The 14,388-nt window shown below is 39.9% G+C and overlaps 1 protein-coding gene across 16 annotated transcripts in view; it reads right to left on the bottom strand.

The window, feature by feature from the left end:
* The window catches only part of adgrb2 (adhesion G protein-coupled receptor B2), a 143,042-nt gene that overhangs the window by 86,033 nt on the left and 42,621 nt on the right, over positions 1-14,388 (bottom strand). The window lies entirely within an intron of this gene.

Here is a 14,388-nt window from a genome sequence, read left to right as displayed (position 1 = left end):
TCACAGATTTTGATTAGTACGGTTATCTTTGACAGTTTGACGAAATTACAGTGTCAGTTTAAATCTGCACCAGGGGGTTTGGACTCTCACAGTTTCAACCCTTTGGGCTGTCTGAGCATCATCGCACCTATCACTGCGGTAATGACCCCTTAAGCCCCGAATGCTGATAAAAGACTGGACAGCTGCCTGCGTAAACTATGGCAAACGAGCGTATTGCTTTTACACATCATCAGATACAACAGCTGTGTGCATGCAAGTGCTGCTCTTTTGTATCTATGAGGACATCGTGAGTGTGTAAGAGTCCATCTGTGTGCGTGTGAGTGCCAAGGGAGAGGTTAATGAGGACTACTGGGGCTTGTTTAAGCTACCAGGGTTCACTTGCTGAGAAGTGTGCCTGGGCTCCAACCCCTCCGCTCTTCTGTAGGCAAAAAACAAAACAAAACAAAGCAAAACCTCATGGTCAGATCCAGTGGCTCCCAAGTCTTATCATTTCCACCGAACATCACCTCGAGGCTTAAAATCCAACCTGACCCTTTGCCCCCAGCAGCCCGAAGAATGAGGTGGATGAGACTAACCCCTGGCTCTATAATGCTAGCTGACATTTTCATTAACTAAGATTGTTGTACTATTCAACAGCTACAACTTTTAGATTTTTAGACGACTGCTATCATGGATGATAGAATAGTTTCCACAATTCTCATCAAACATGTATGATGTATTTCGAAACAAAGAACTCTGCATTCACTTTACAGGATCTTTAAGCAGGAAGAAAAACACTGTGCAGCACCTGATTGGCAACCTGATGCCCCTTTCATCAACGTTGCCCTTTGACAACCGTAGCTACACAACTGCAGTCCATTTATAATCTGATTCCTATTGCCATCAGTCAAGGCCGTGAAGTCTCTGCCGTCGTCTCTGTAATGTGCTTGTTCGCAACGACAATGCAGTTCAGGTGCATGGACACGAGCAGACAAGAACACATCTTGCACGCACAGGAACCTCATCACTTCACATTGATTTCCCGCTGGCCGACCAACTGCTTAGCCATCTTCCTGTGACAGTTTGACCCATGAGGCCTGTTAGATGTTCACTCTTACGCAGTGACACACATACACACACACACACACACACACACAGACACACACACGTTTATATATAGGGAGCTATCCTGAAACTGGCAGGGAACTCCCTAAAGCATTTATTGACTGCAGAGAGAAAGTGGCTATTAATCCATCAAAGGCTTAAATGCCTGTCACGCTGTACTTGTGGTATTAGAACATGCATGCTAATTGAGAACACCTATCTTTTTTTCATTTAAAAAGAAATATATAAACCAGCAGTTATATGCACTTAAGTTTGCTTTGACCGAAGACCAACATAAAAAAAAAAACACTCCAACAAGAATGCTTAATTAATATTCAGGAGAAAATCAGAACATGTCAAAGGTCCGCTCCCTGCAAAATCCTTCTGAACACAAGACGTGGCTGTCTAACCTTCCATTAGAGCAAATTACCATCACGCTGTGATGTCTGCTATTGCAACATCCCAGAGGCGAACCTCTCAGCGTGGCAGAGCAACACAATAATGGAAGGAGCCAGAGAAAGACAGTGAGAATGACAAACTGGGAAAAAAAACATCTTTGCCCTCATGCCTCAACTCCATCAATTAAATACTTTCTTCTGCAACCCACACGCCCCTTTCGTCTTAGTGACAGAGTAATGACTTGTCCTATTTGTTGAGTGTTAAAATTGCGTGCTGCTAGAACAAGACGGTGCCATGAGGTCATTGAAGGAAACGGAGAGAAAATAAAATCTGTTTTATGTAATTGTTTTTCTCTGCCAAGACCATCAACTTAGAGGACTTCTGGAGCTTTGTTATTGTCAAGTCTGTGTTAGAAGCCATTGTCCTCTGACCACAGAACCACACACACCGACAAGACCCATGTGTATTCACTCAAATCAAATTATGATTGCTGTTTTTTAAATTATTTTCTTATTTGATGTTCTTATTTTCTCTAATGCAGAGAAAATTTGCATGAGTGTAATCTCTTCCTTTGTGTGTTAGTTACTGTCTGCTGCGGACGCCTTTGCTGTGTCCTTTGTGAATGATGGCTTTGCTCAAGTGCTGTGAGAGAAACAGTGGTTTGCTACGTCTTTGATTCATTGCTTGTGTGAGGGGAATTTGCATAGCAGGCAGACTCCAGGCAGATCTGGGCTCTCGTTAGCCGGGTGGCTGGATACTTCATCATTATCATCAGGCTCGCCCTTCACTTGCAGCGATTCTGCCCTTGCTAGTAATCTTAGAGGATTTGCAGAAGAAGAAACAACAACGATTTTGAACATATCAAAACAATAATGTGAAAGCAAAGATTATTATTCAACCTGATCTCATCAAGAATTTAGATGGAAATGTTATAAAAAGTAAAGCACGATTAGCGGTTTTAATGATGTATTTTCCCAGCAACTCATCTGCCACTGTAGAGTCTTTCATTTGGTCGTGTACCCACGGGGACCACAAAAAGGCCATTTGACAGTGGGTTTCTTTGAAGTACTGGGGTCAGCAGCAACAACTGAAACAAGCGTTTTCTGTAAATGGCAATGAGACTGTCACATCTCTGTGGAGAAATTTTGGCCTATCTTTCTTGAACAATTGTTATAATTCGGCAACACTGGAGGGTTTTCGTACATGAACGACCTTTTTGAGGTCATGCCACAGCATTTCAATTGGATTCAAATCCGGACTTTGACTAGGCCACCCCAAAACCTTAATTTAATTTTATTTATTTATTATTTTTTTTTTTTTTCAAGCCATTCAGAAGTTGACTTGCTTGTTTGTTTTGGATCATTGCCCTGCTACAGAACTCAAGTGCAATTCAGCTTGAGGAAATGAATTGATGGGCAAACATTCTCTTTCTGGATTTTCTGGTAAACAGCCGAATTCATGATTTCATTGATCACAGCAAGTCGTCCAGGTCCTGAATTACCAAGCAGCCCCCGGACCACCACATTACCACCACCATTTTTGACTGTTGGTATGATGTTCTTTTTCTGAAATGCTGTATTACATTTACGTTAGATGTAACAAGACACACATCCTTCCAAAAAGTTCAACTTTTGTCGTGTCAGTCCATGAAATATTCTCCCAAAAGTCTTGGGAGTCATTCAGATGTTATTTTGTTGTTGTTGTTGCAAAAGTAATTTGAGCCTTTAGGTTATTTTTGGCCAGCAGGGGTTTTCGTCTTGGAACTCAGCTATGGATGCTATTTTTGCCCAGTCTCCTCCTTATTGTTTATTCATGAACATTGACATTAACTGAAGTAAGGGATGCCTGCAGTTTTTTAAATCCTTTGTGACCTCATGGATGAGTCGTCACGGTGGTCTCCAGGTCATTTTTGTAGGTCGGCCACTCCTGGAATGGTACACAACTGTTCCATGCTTTCTCCATTTGTGGCTAACGGCTCTCACTGTGGTTTGCAAGGGTCTTAAAGCTTTATAAAAGGCTTTGTTACCCTTTTCAAACTAATGTCAATTACTTAATTTCTAGTCTGTTCTTTAATTTCTTTGGCTCATGGCATTGTGTTGCAGCTTTTTGAGATCTGTTGGCCGACATTCATTTACTCAGACAGGTTCTATTTACAGTAAGTGATTTCCTGATTGAACACGTCTGGAGGCAGTCAGGCTTCGGTGTGGTCAGTGAAAATGAATTCAGCTTTCCGAAAAATGTGATAAGCCACAATTAATTCATGATTTAACAAGGGGACTAATCACTGTACTAACTCGGAAGCTCTGAATAGTCTTTTTTCCCTTAATAAATAAGATCACCATTTAAAAACCTTTGTCTGATATTTACATTTGTGTGATTATTTTAAAAATTAAAATGGAAACTATGCAAAAACAAAAGAAAAGTAAGAATTTGAGAAGGGGACAAATACATTTTCATGGCAAATATACAGTATCTCTGCACGAGTCAACATCGCAGTGCTCCCACTAGCTACATACATAGAAAGCCACAAAATAGAAAGTCCAGCTGGAGCACATTGAAAAAACACATAATGAAATAACTGCTTCATTTGGTATGGGAGAAAAAAACAGTTTAAGTAATCCCAGAAATGTCAGTACATTTTCCACTTACAAAATCATCCTGAATTCATTTAAATTTTCTCTCCGAGAGATATTTCAGGATTCACATGCACTGCTTTCACAGGTACATACATAGGTTTTCATTCTTTGGCTCTCTCTCTCATCTCCTCTCTCTCTCTCTCTGTCTCTCTCTCTCTCTCTCTCTCCCACTATTTTTCTCCATCTCTACTTCTGACAGGCTTGCTGCAGTGCTTTCAGGGACTGTGCTTGTATTAGAGGACATACTGACGAGTGTCGATCGATACTGACTCCCACACCTCAGCATTCGTCTGGGAGCTGTGTGTGTGTGTGTGTGTGTGTGTGTGTGTGTGTGTGTGTGAGTGAGAGAGTGAAATTTTGTATATGTTGTGTGAATGCTATAATTTTCGTGAGTGAACTTGTTGAATAATGTAAGATATCTGACACAGGCTGTTGCTGTTGTTGGGGCTTGACCTGTTGATGCATAAAAATGTATACAGGGTTTGATTAGAAAGATAACTAAATCTAGTATATATGGTTGTTTACAACCACAATGCATTCCAAGAGACATCTGGATTTGAACACACAAGATGTTCCTCTTTCCGATTGAGAGGCTGATGAATTAGGGTTAATCCAGTCATCATTAGTCAATGATACTTGGTATAGGGTTGCACTATTGTGGGTATCAAACCAGAAAACTATCCAAGGGAATTTACGGAAATTCACTTTTTCATGAATGAGATTTCACTTGTTTAGCACTTTTCGAAATTCAAAGTAATGAAATAGTCTCTTCATTCACCTATTGATGACGCACCATCAGGAACAAAACACAGGGGGTTCAGTGTATTCCTCAAGGGAGGGGGCTAAGGACCAAATAATGTTGGGACGCAACCAATTTATACTACTTGAAGCTGGATTTAGAGGAACAAAATTGGATGTGTAAATTACATGTTAACAGCAATTGTAAATATCAATAAAGTTGGAAAACAACTCTTCTTGTAGCATAATCTTGCAAATAATTTCTAAAATCATCCTGCATACTACAGGAGGTGTACTGAAATCAGACTACTTACTGACTTACTTACTGTATGTTCAACGAAAGCCCGAAGTCAAAAATATCTATTTTAAATATAATAATTTGCTAGCATTTTTTTTTTCTCATTGCAATATTTCTTGACAAAATTTGTATGGGAATTCTCATTAAGGCGGCACGGTGGCTGACTGGTTCGAGCGTCAGCCTCACAGTTCTGAGGAGCGGGGTTCAATCCCTGGTCCCGTGTGTGGAGTTTGCATGTTCTCCCTGTGCCTGCGTGGGTTTTCTCCGGGCACTCCGGTTTCCTCCCACATCCCAAAAACATGCATTAATTGGGGACTCTAAATTGCCCGTAGGTGTGAATGTGAGTGCGAATGTTGTTTGTTTGTATGTGCCCTGCGATTGGCTGGCAAACAGTTCAGGGTGTACCCCACCTCCTGCCCGATGATAGCTGGGATAGGCTCCAGCACGCCCGCGACCCTAGTGAGGAGAAGCGGCTCAGAAAATGGATGGATGGAATTCTCATCAATTCACAGAAACTATTCAGGTAATTCCTCAGTTTAAAAGCTTCCGGAATGTTTTTGGAAGTTCCCAGCCAGTTTCAACACTATAGTAGTTGTTGTTTTACACGAGTGACATATGAGCCTTGGAAAACATAAAAATATATTTTGAAAAAGATATTTGTCACTGACCGTAAAGTAAGTGTCTGTTTGTGTGCAGATGTGTAATGAATTCAAGAATATTTGTTGGGCTTGGGAGATATACAGCATATATGGGAAGCTTCCACAGTTACTTTTTTCTCTATGAATATTTTACCATCACATAAATAACATTTAAAAGCCAGCTGTGCACATGGGACATGTAAATGCACTATGGCTCAATGCCAAACGTGCTGCCAACAACAGAAATGATAGAGCCACACGAGGAGTTTGGCACTAATGCAACAGCAAAATGTGCCATCTAAAATCCATTTTCTAAACAGGAACTGACTGCAGTAGCATACATTGTAATTGCAGCAAGGGTGACTAAAAGGAAAGGTAACAAGGTTAAGACTATAACTAAAGGTGTCACACCTTGCCCTGCTCTTAAATACACTACTAGTAACTAGTGAAGTATAACAATGGGCTTAAAACAGCCAGCATGTCAATAAATTCCAAGCGCATTTATTTTCAGCTAGACAAAGGAAGCAGACTTCAATTTACCCCCCCTTCAGAACACAAAGACACAGTGATTGTTTTTCTTATCCCTTATTTGTGCCATTTATTTATTCATGCTGTAACATGCATCGGGAACTTTTATCATATTCTATATAATATTCCTCGTCGTTGACTGGCAGACCATAATGGATAAAGTAGTAGACAATGTAAGCTCTCAAGGTATGGACAATAGGGACTGTGAGTTGCAAGGAGAAGGCCACAATATTCCAGGCTTTAAAATGAGGCAGTGAAATCAGTTGTAAAACCTGCAAGGATAAGCAGTGAAGGGCAGCAAAGGGTGATTTTAAGTGCTGTTGAAAGCCTGGCAGCAGCATTTTGTATCCACTTTTGTCTTTTGATATGGCTGATTCCACATTAAAGTCCATTTTAGTATCGATGACCTAACAATATGGACAACTTTTTTTCCTGACGTCTGCAGGATACGACATTTAAAACTATTAAAATAAGGATCAGGATAATCATTTAAAGATGCTGATACAATTAAGCTTGACATGTCTATTTGTAGAGAATCTTCCAAATCAATTCCCCCTCGTGGAACAATCTGTTATTGAAGGCAAACTGGTGCCTTTGGCAACTGGGTAATTCAAATGTTTTTATCGGGTTTGTATGTCTTCTGCCCATCATTTATAGCATTAGGCTAAAAAGTTGTATTAGAGCCAAACTTAGCAAGCAAGACAGAATCCATATGAGAATAACATTTTCAAAAATTGAAAACAAAACTCAATGATTCATAACATTGTCATGGTATTGGCAAGTGTGGCTCAAATACAAATGAACAACCAAAGCAAATTTCTGACATGCATTTCTGAATTGCAAAGTTTATGTGTCTTTAAAATCACATATTTGGAAAAAGATAAAAACTGTGAAAGCAATACAGTATTTGTAAACAAAATTAAAAAAATAAAAACAACACTAAAGTAAACAATACAGTTCACATGGATTAGGGAATAACCTCCACCAACTCAATTCATCGCACAAAACAATGTACGTACATAAACACACTGTCAAGGACATTTGTGAGGAGAACTTGAAAACATGATTGATTATTCCTTTCACCTGCATACCCTGACACCCATCTCTTTTAGAACAAACACACACACATACACAAAACCATGTTGTGTCACCTCCACTGGCCCATTACATTTCCATGAAGATGATATCATCTCAAGTTGAAATGCGGGCTCGAGTGAGAAGGGAGGGAGGTTTCACAGCACTGTGGGAGACTTATCGTAGAAGCAGCAAGTCACGGCCGAGTGGAAATGTAAGAAAGCTTTTGGGGGCGAGGAAGACGCGAAGCCACCCACCAACACAGTCACCCACACACCAGTCATCTCACGTGTTTCCACGAAACTCAAGGGATACGATTTCCTTGTCTTGTAATGATTTCTAAATTGGGCCTCTTTGCCCTGGGATATATTTAATTGCCACACACCGGCTGGTGATGCTAATGTGCGCTGACAAAACGAGAGCGAGAGGCAGAAAGACAGAGAGGAGCGAGTCACACTTGTTTTGAAGTAACTTTGACTTAGCAAGAACACCAGCGTCTGTCAGAGAGTGGACTGCTCTGCACGGTTATTGTCTACAAAGGGTTGAGGGGCGGAGGTCTGTACATTAGCAGCAGTTTAGTGTCATATGTGAGCTTGTTGTGCCCACACCATACAAACACTTTCATCCATTAGAGGCAATTCTATTCTCTGTGCATGATTTTTCTGCAGTAACTTTTGTTTCCCTTTTCTGTTGTAATGGACGTGAGTGTCCATTATTGTTTTAGCTCATGTGCAGTGCTGGTTTTTGGTATGTGCAGTATGTGTGGCCACACATATTTCTAGGGGGATGGCAAATAATTGTCATTCTGCCACATTTAAAGGGAATGAGAGGATCCGCTCTGATTGGTGGCGAATGAATTCGGCTGTGAACACAACCAGAGCGACGAATCCCGCCCACTGTTGGATCTGCCTGGCTGCGCTGATCTACGAAATGACCAACATCGGTCTAACCCACCCCTGGCAGGCAGTTGCGCTGCCCGCCGTGGCCGATTTACGCCAGTTACGACAATAGGGCCCCAAATCTCCAATACAAACTGTACAAACTGAATTGTGAGGGTGTGGTTTTAAGTTGAAGACAGATGGAAATCAGTGATTATGAGAATGTTATTTTGTTGAAAAGTAAACCATAAAGTGGCGGTACAGAATTTTCATCGGGCAGCGACCATGTACAGATATCCCGAAAGCACTACCCTAACCATAGAGTCGCCAAGAAAAAATTTTTTATTTTCAAGGCCGAAATATAGCATGACGCATAACCATTTTTTTACATTTTTTTGTCACTGCTGTAGGACCCAGTTTACTTTCCATACAATTCCTGATAACTTGTGAGAACAAATTTCAACATAGAAATATTCTCAGGTGCATAAACATCTACACCTATATGTGTTGCTTTAGTCCTAGTTTATTTTCATCCAGACCCCTGGTCCGGTTCTACTGTGTGTGTGTGTGTGTGTTTGCGTGTGTGTGTGTGTGTGTGTGTGTGTCTTTGCAAAGACTGCAGCTCCTTTTCGAGCAAGTAAGCCCCAAACAAAACAAATAGGAGAGAAACAGCAGTGAAACAAAACATGGTCCTGCTTCATGGCTGGTGGTTATTTTGTAATAGACAACCTTTATTGCGGGTGTCTATGTGCATGCGTATCCAAGTGTTTTTGGGAAGCTTTCCCTCCCTGTATTAGGATAAATAGCCCTTTTCTATCATGCAAGGCTGTGTCTGGCAAACAGATTGCCCTCACGTCATGCCAGATTAACACAAATGAGCTCCCTTGGAGACTTTTCCTTGGTAAGAGTGTCAGGAAGACACTTTAACATCAAGGACATATTTTGGGTAAACTGTGGGTGGGGCGCCAGACTTTGTTAATAATTGAATGTTGAGTTTATAAACATACACCTCAATACTTTCAACTTGTATTAATCACATTGTGAATTCAAAAATAATAATAAAATGTTCCCTCCAGACTAGGTCCCAAAAACCATCTGTGTGTACGCCTCAGTGTTGATAATACCAACTCATACCTTTTTAAATGGAGGCTGTCACCACGTGGAGAAATAACACTGACAACCACAGGGGTCAATCGCATTGCATTGTTCACTATCATTCCACAGGTCTTGCAAACAAAAAAAAGGCAGTTCAGGTAATTATGCTGCCATTATAAATTGTCTTCCACAATTGTGATTATCACATGGATCATATACGTGTACACGTCTGTGTGTACTTAAAATAACTGCAAAAATGTCATGCGATATGTTTCATGTTCATGTGCAGAATCAATGTTCAATTTATCATGCATTTTATTTTACTGAAAATGTAATAATTTCCTCATCCTTAAATAACACAAACATTAAATTAAATTACCGTGAAGAGTCACTGACTATACTAAACACAGTGACTATTTATCATTGGGTGAGTTATACATAGCTGACTAGATTAAAAAGGATATAGAGGTGAATTAATATTTGTTTATGGGATGAACTCAGCTAAGCAGTGTGAGGAAGATTGACAACATTCTAGATAAATGATGATTTTTAAAATTATTCTGTTTTTCAGAGCTTTTTATTAATGCAGGACTGCTGGCCCAGTGTAATTGCTCCACAAATAAAGTGACCCGATCACACAGTAATGTGTCAAGATTATCGTTAATCATGTTAGCAGCAAGGGATTATCAAAATAATTTTTGTTGTTGTCCATACGAACACATAACAAGGAATTAGCCCTTGTGTATCTTGTTCATTTATGGATATTATTATTATATTGATGTATAACTTATTGCTCTTTATGAAAGTTGACATGTTGACAAGTCAGCTTTACAGTGCTCTTCCAGACAAAATATCTAAACGAGCATTGTCAAACATCTCGTGTAATGTATTAATTTAAAATAAAATATGTACTTCAAATAAAAATCTTGGGAGTATAATACAGTGGTGTCGCTGTGTAGTTCTTTTCTATCATGAAGGTTGAAACATACTCTACATAGCAGATAAATCCCCGACAAATTAAATAGCACATGTACATTTATAGATACAATATAGATGCAAGCAGACATTGAAGTTACAATATCTATTAACGTGCTCTGTCCTCTCATATCCAGTGGAATTTGAATGCTTGAGGACCCGAGAAGCAAGACAAAGGTTGGTTCTGAATTTGGCTCGTCCCTTTCTGCACCTCGTTAAAGTTGTATGACGCCCAAAGGTGAGCAGCAGCAATGGCAGCATAGATAAGACGTTTTAAGAGGGACTGGACAAGTTTGGAATTTGGAGTGACGTGTCAGCGACGAAAGATGAAGTGCAACGTTGGGAGATCGCTGTTAAAGGCACCAGCGGACCAAATTAGATCCCCTCCTGAGACCTCCCATGCATCCTCGGCTTGGGAGAGCACATGCACGCGTGTGTGACAGGGTTTGAGTGTATGTTTGCGTGCGTGTGCGTAAAGTGGATGATAGTATAACCTCCGAGCTGCAGTATATCTCATGAGGCCCGTGCTGCTCCTGAGTGGTTGTAGAACAACTCGATGGCGATGAAATACGGAGATGTATGACCACATCTCACACTCGCTCTCTCAAACACACACACATAGTCTACATCACTCTCTTGGCCCACTGACTCCTAGTCAACCTCTAGTGCCTTTGTGGGATCGATTAACTAAAGAAAATGGCCTTGCATCCCAGAGTGAACCTGTGACCATGATCATGTGATGCCATCCCCCAGAGGTCTGCATTTTACTGTTTATCGTGTGTGTGTGTGTTTGCATGTGTGTCCAGCTTGTTGAAGTTCACTTTTGCGTGACTGTATCAAAATATTCTGTTGTCAAACTCCAACCATTCAAATCCCAATGGCATGTCTGTCATTTTGTATGAATCTCTGTCTGATTTGTTGTTATGTTGGATACAAAAGCATTATGTAAGAGCAAAACCTGTGACAGGAAGTTTGAGATGAAACATTTGATTCGGACAAGAAATTGTTGGAACACGAGCCACCAACCGCCTTAGGAAAAACAGCAACAACAACATGCTCTTACTGCTGTGTACAGCCTGCGAGAGGAAATTGTTTTTACAAGTCCGACTTAACAGTGCAGCATGTGGACCAGGGTTCCAGACTGGCATGGCTACCTTAGAGCGCCTCGTTGTCAAGCGCGAGAGTGTCCACATCACCCAGAGAAAGGCGGAAAGAGCAAGGAAGGCTTAAAGAAGAAAGTTTGACTTTTCTTCAGGCTGCCGTGGATGATTTAGAGTGCCTCGTTGTTGTGTCGTGAAAAAGCCCCACAACGACATGGTGAGATATATTCCAGCCACCTGGCGCTTTTAAGACGATATATTTTTGTGGCTCAAAGTTGAGTGGAGGCGTGGTTTCAGCGCGTCCAGAAGACACACCCACAGCATTCAAGAACATGGAGAATGGTTTGATTTTTTAATGATTTTGAAGCTTCATTTTGTATTATATGAATATTCTATTGGCTTTTTTTTTTAATTCAAATTTGGCAGGGCTGTCTGTGGTGTGTCAAAATTTAGAAGGCATTTATTTCCACTTTAAAGGGAGTTCAACCATTTTCCTTTCGAGCAATCTTATCAACATCAAAGCAAGACATATTTAATAATATAAAATTTTTTTTTACACAGCCAGAGAAAAAGAGGTATTACTTCTGGCTGTAATTTGCAGTGGTGTCAAATGGGTTTCCAATAATATGACCCTATTTAGATTCTGAGCATAATCCTGCATCTCATCCTGCATCTCATTATTTTGTGCAACCATACGTAATGAAGTATCTTGTAATTTTAGTTGAACCCTTAGTTTTGATTAATTACATTTGAATTGCTTCAACAAGAAGTTTGTTTGTGCTTCTTATGAAATACGGCCAAGGTTGAACTGTAGACACAACCGTACCGATGCACAGAGAGATGCTTATTGTGTGTGTGTGTGTGTGTGTGCGTGTGTGCGTGTGTGTGTGTGTGTGTGTGTGTGCGTGTAAATAAGTGCAGTGTGTGTAAGGGCCTTTTCCATGAGCATAAAGAGGCTCAGTGCTGATCCCCGGTCAGAGAGAAACCCATCGCTCATGAGCACAGAATACTAATCCCGCTGCCTTAGATCACCCGCCGCAGACAGCCCTTCACACATGCACTTTTGCTTCCTTCATTTCATTTGTTTTAGTGGGTAAAGGATACAAGTGTAGAAAGGAAAACAATTTCTCATGTTCATCAACGGAGGCGTGCATTGAAGAACAGTGATTACTCACAGTTAGTCTGCAAGTGTTGTGTGTTGGCCAGGCTTATGGTTATTAAAACACCTGCATGTCCTTTATGCCTGCACAGCACAGTGTGAAAACAAACACCACTTCTCATCCATGCTGACACACACACACACGCCCGGACCCCTGTCTGCTCTAATTATCAGGAATGAAATACTGTTCTATTCTACCAATACCTTACTATGGAGTCTGTTTGAGTTTATTGGTTGAGAGAAAAGGGAATAGAGAGAGAAACTGCCACGTAATGAGAATGAGAAATGTTAATTATTAATTGTACGTTATGGTACTGATAGTATTTAACAAAAAAAAAAAATATATATATATATATATATATATGTATATATATATATATATATATATATATATATATATATATATATAGTAATAGCCTAGAGGCCTTTAGTAATTGTGTTATTTTGTAATAGTTTAAGACAGTGGAGTTGCTCTCTGAAATTTCAATACCTACCGGTCACAGCAGTTGCAGCTGGCAAAAGACTGACACTCTGAACTGTTTGCCAGTCAATCATAGGATGATTGTGAATGGGACTATAAATGGGAATTGACGCCACGCCACCCTTACAAGCCATCAGCTAGGTGAACCACTACACAACCAATGGCCCTTTCTCTGTCTTAATGAGGCTACACACATTTTATGCTAACGTCAGGGTTTTTTTCTCCCTCTCAAGGATCAGTCTATGTCAATGGACCTATGTCTAATTATTGAACAAGGTTACTGCTTCATACGTGGCATGTACCCAACTTCCAAAAGATAAGTGTCAACGATACAAAAACATTGAGGACACGTACCTCAACCATTTTTTTCCTGATAAAACATTTTTTTAGTGAGCTTGCACCTGACTACTGAGAATGTTTTACAAAAACCAGTTGCTGAAACACAAGTTCATTGCCTTTGCGGTAAGAAGAAAAAACATTTAAAAAATAAATTTAAAAAATTGTAATCCAGCGCAGCTTCCAGGCATGACTTTACATCACCCTAACACTTGGCAACAAATCAAAAGGAAGCGCTATCCCTTTGATTTTTTTTCCTCTCTCTCTAAAGCAGCCATGCATGAAGCCAAGTTTAAACTTAATTTTCTCCTCACATACACCTTGTGTCTTCCCCATTTACTGTGTTTGAGGATAAAAACACAGCATCCTCCTGACTGAAAGCAACCTTCCTGTCCTACCCTCAAGATTTATAACAATCGCATTAGTCTCTCTCTCTCTCTCTCTCTCTCTCTCTCTCTCTATATATATATATATATATATATATATATATATATATATATATTTAAATAAATATTTATTTATTTATTTATTAGGGACGGGCAAACACCAATACCAGGTATCCAAGGTAACAGGTCATCATGAAGGCTGCAGATATCAGCCTCCGACACTTAAGGCAAAAATAAAAATAATAAAAATATTTGACATATTTGACATTAAGCCCTCCTTGCCAATAGCTGGCGCTGCACTGCGGTGGTTTTACACACCGGTGAATCATTATCTAGATCAGAAAGAAACTCTAGATCAGAAAGAAACTCTCGTTCTTTGTTCACAATTATCTGTCATTGCGTTAATTGAAGTGCGTTAATTGGAGTTTTGTGTATGAAAATACTAGTGGTATAAGGGAGTACTCAAGAGTGAGTACTCGTTCTGGTATTGATAATTATTGGTAAATAAAAATAATAAAAAAAATATTTGACATTAAGCCCCCCTTGCTAATATATATATATATATATATATATATAAATATATA

The sequence above is a fragment of the Phycodurus eques genome, chromosome 20, assembly GCF_024500275.1.
Source record: "Phycodurus eques isolate BA_2022a chromosome 20, UOR_Pequ_1.1, whole genome shotgun sequence".
NCBI lineage: Eukaryota > Metazoa > Chordata > Actinopteri > Syngnathiformes > Syngnathidae > Phycodurus > Phycodurus eques.
This window is presented reverse-complemented; position numbering and strand designations above follow the sequence as displayed.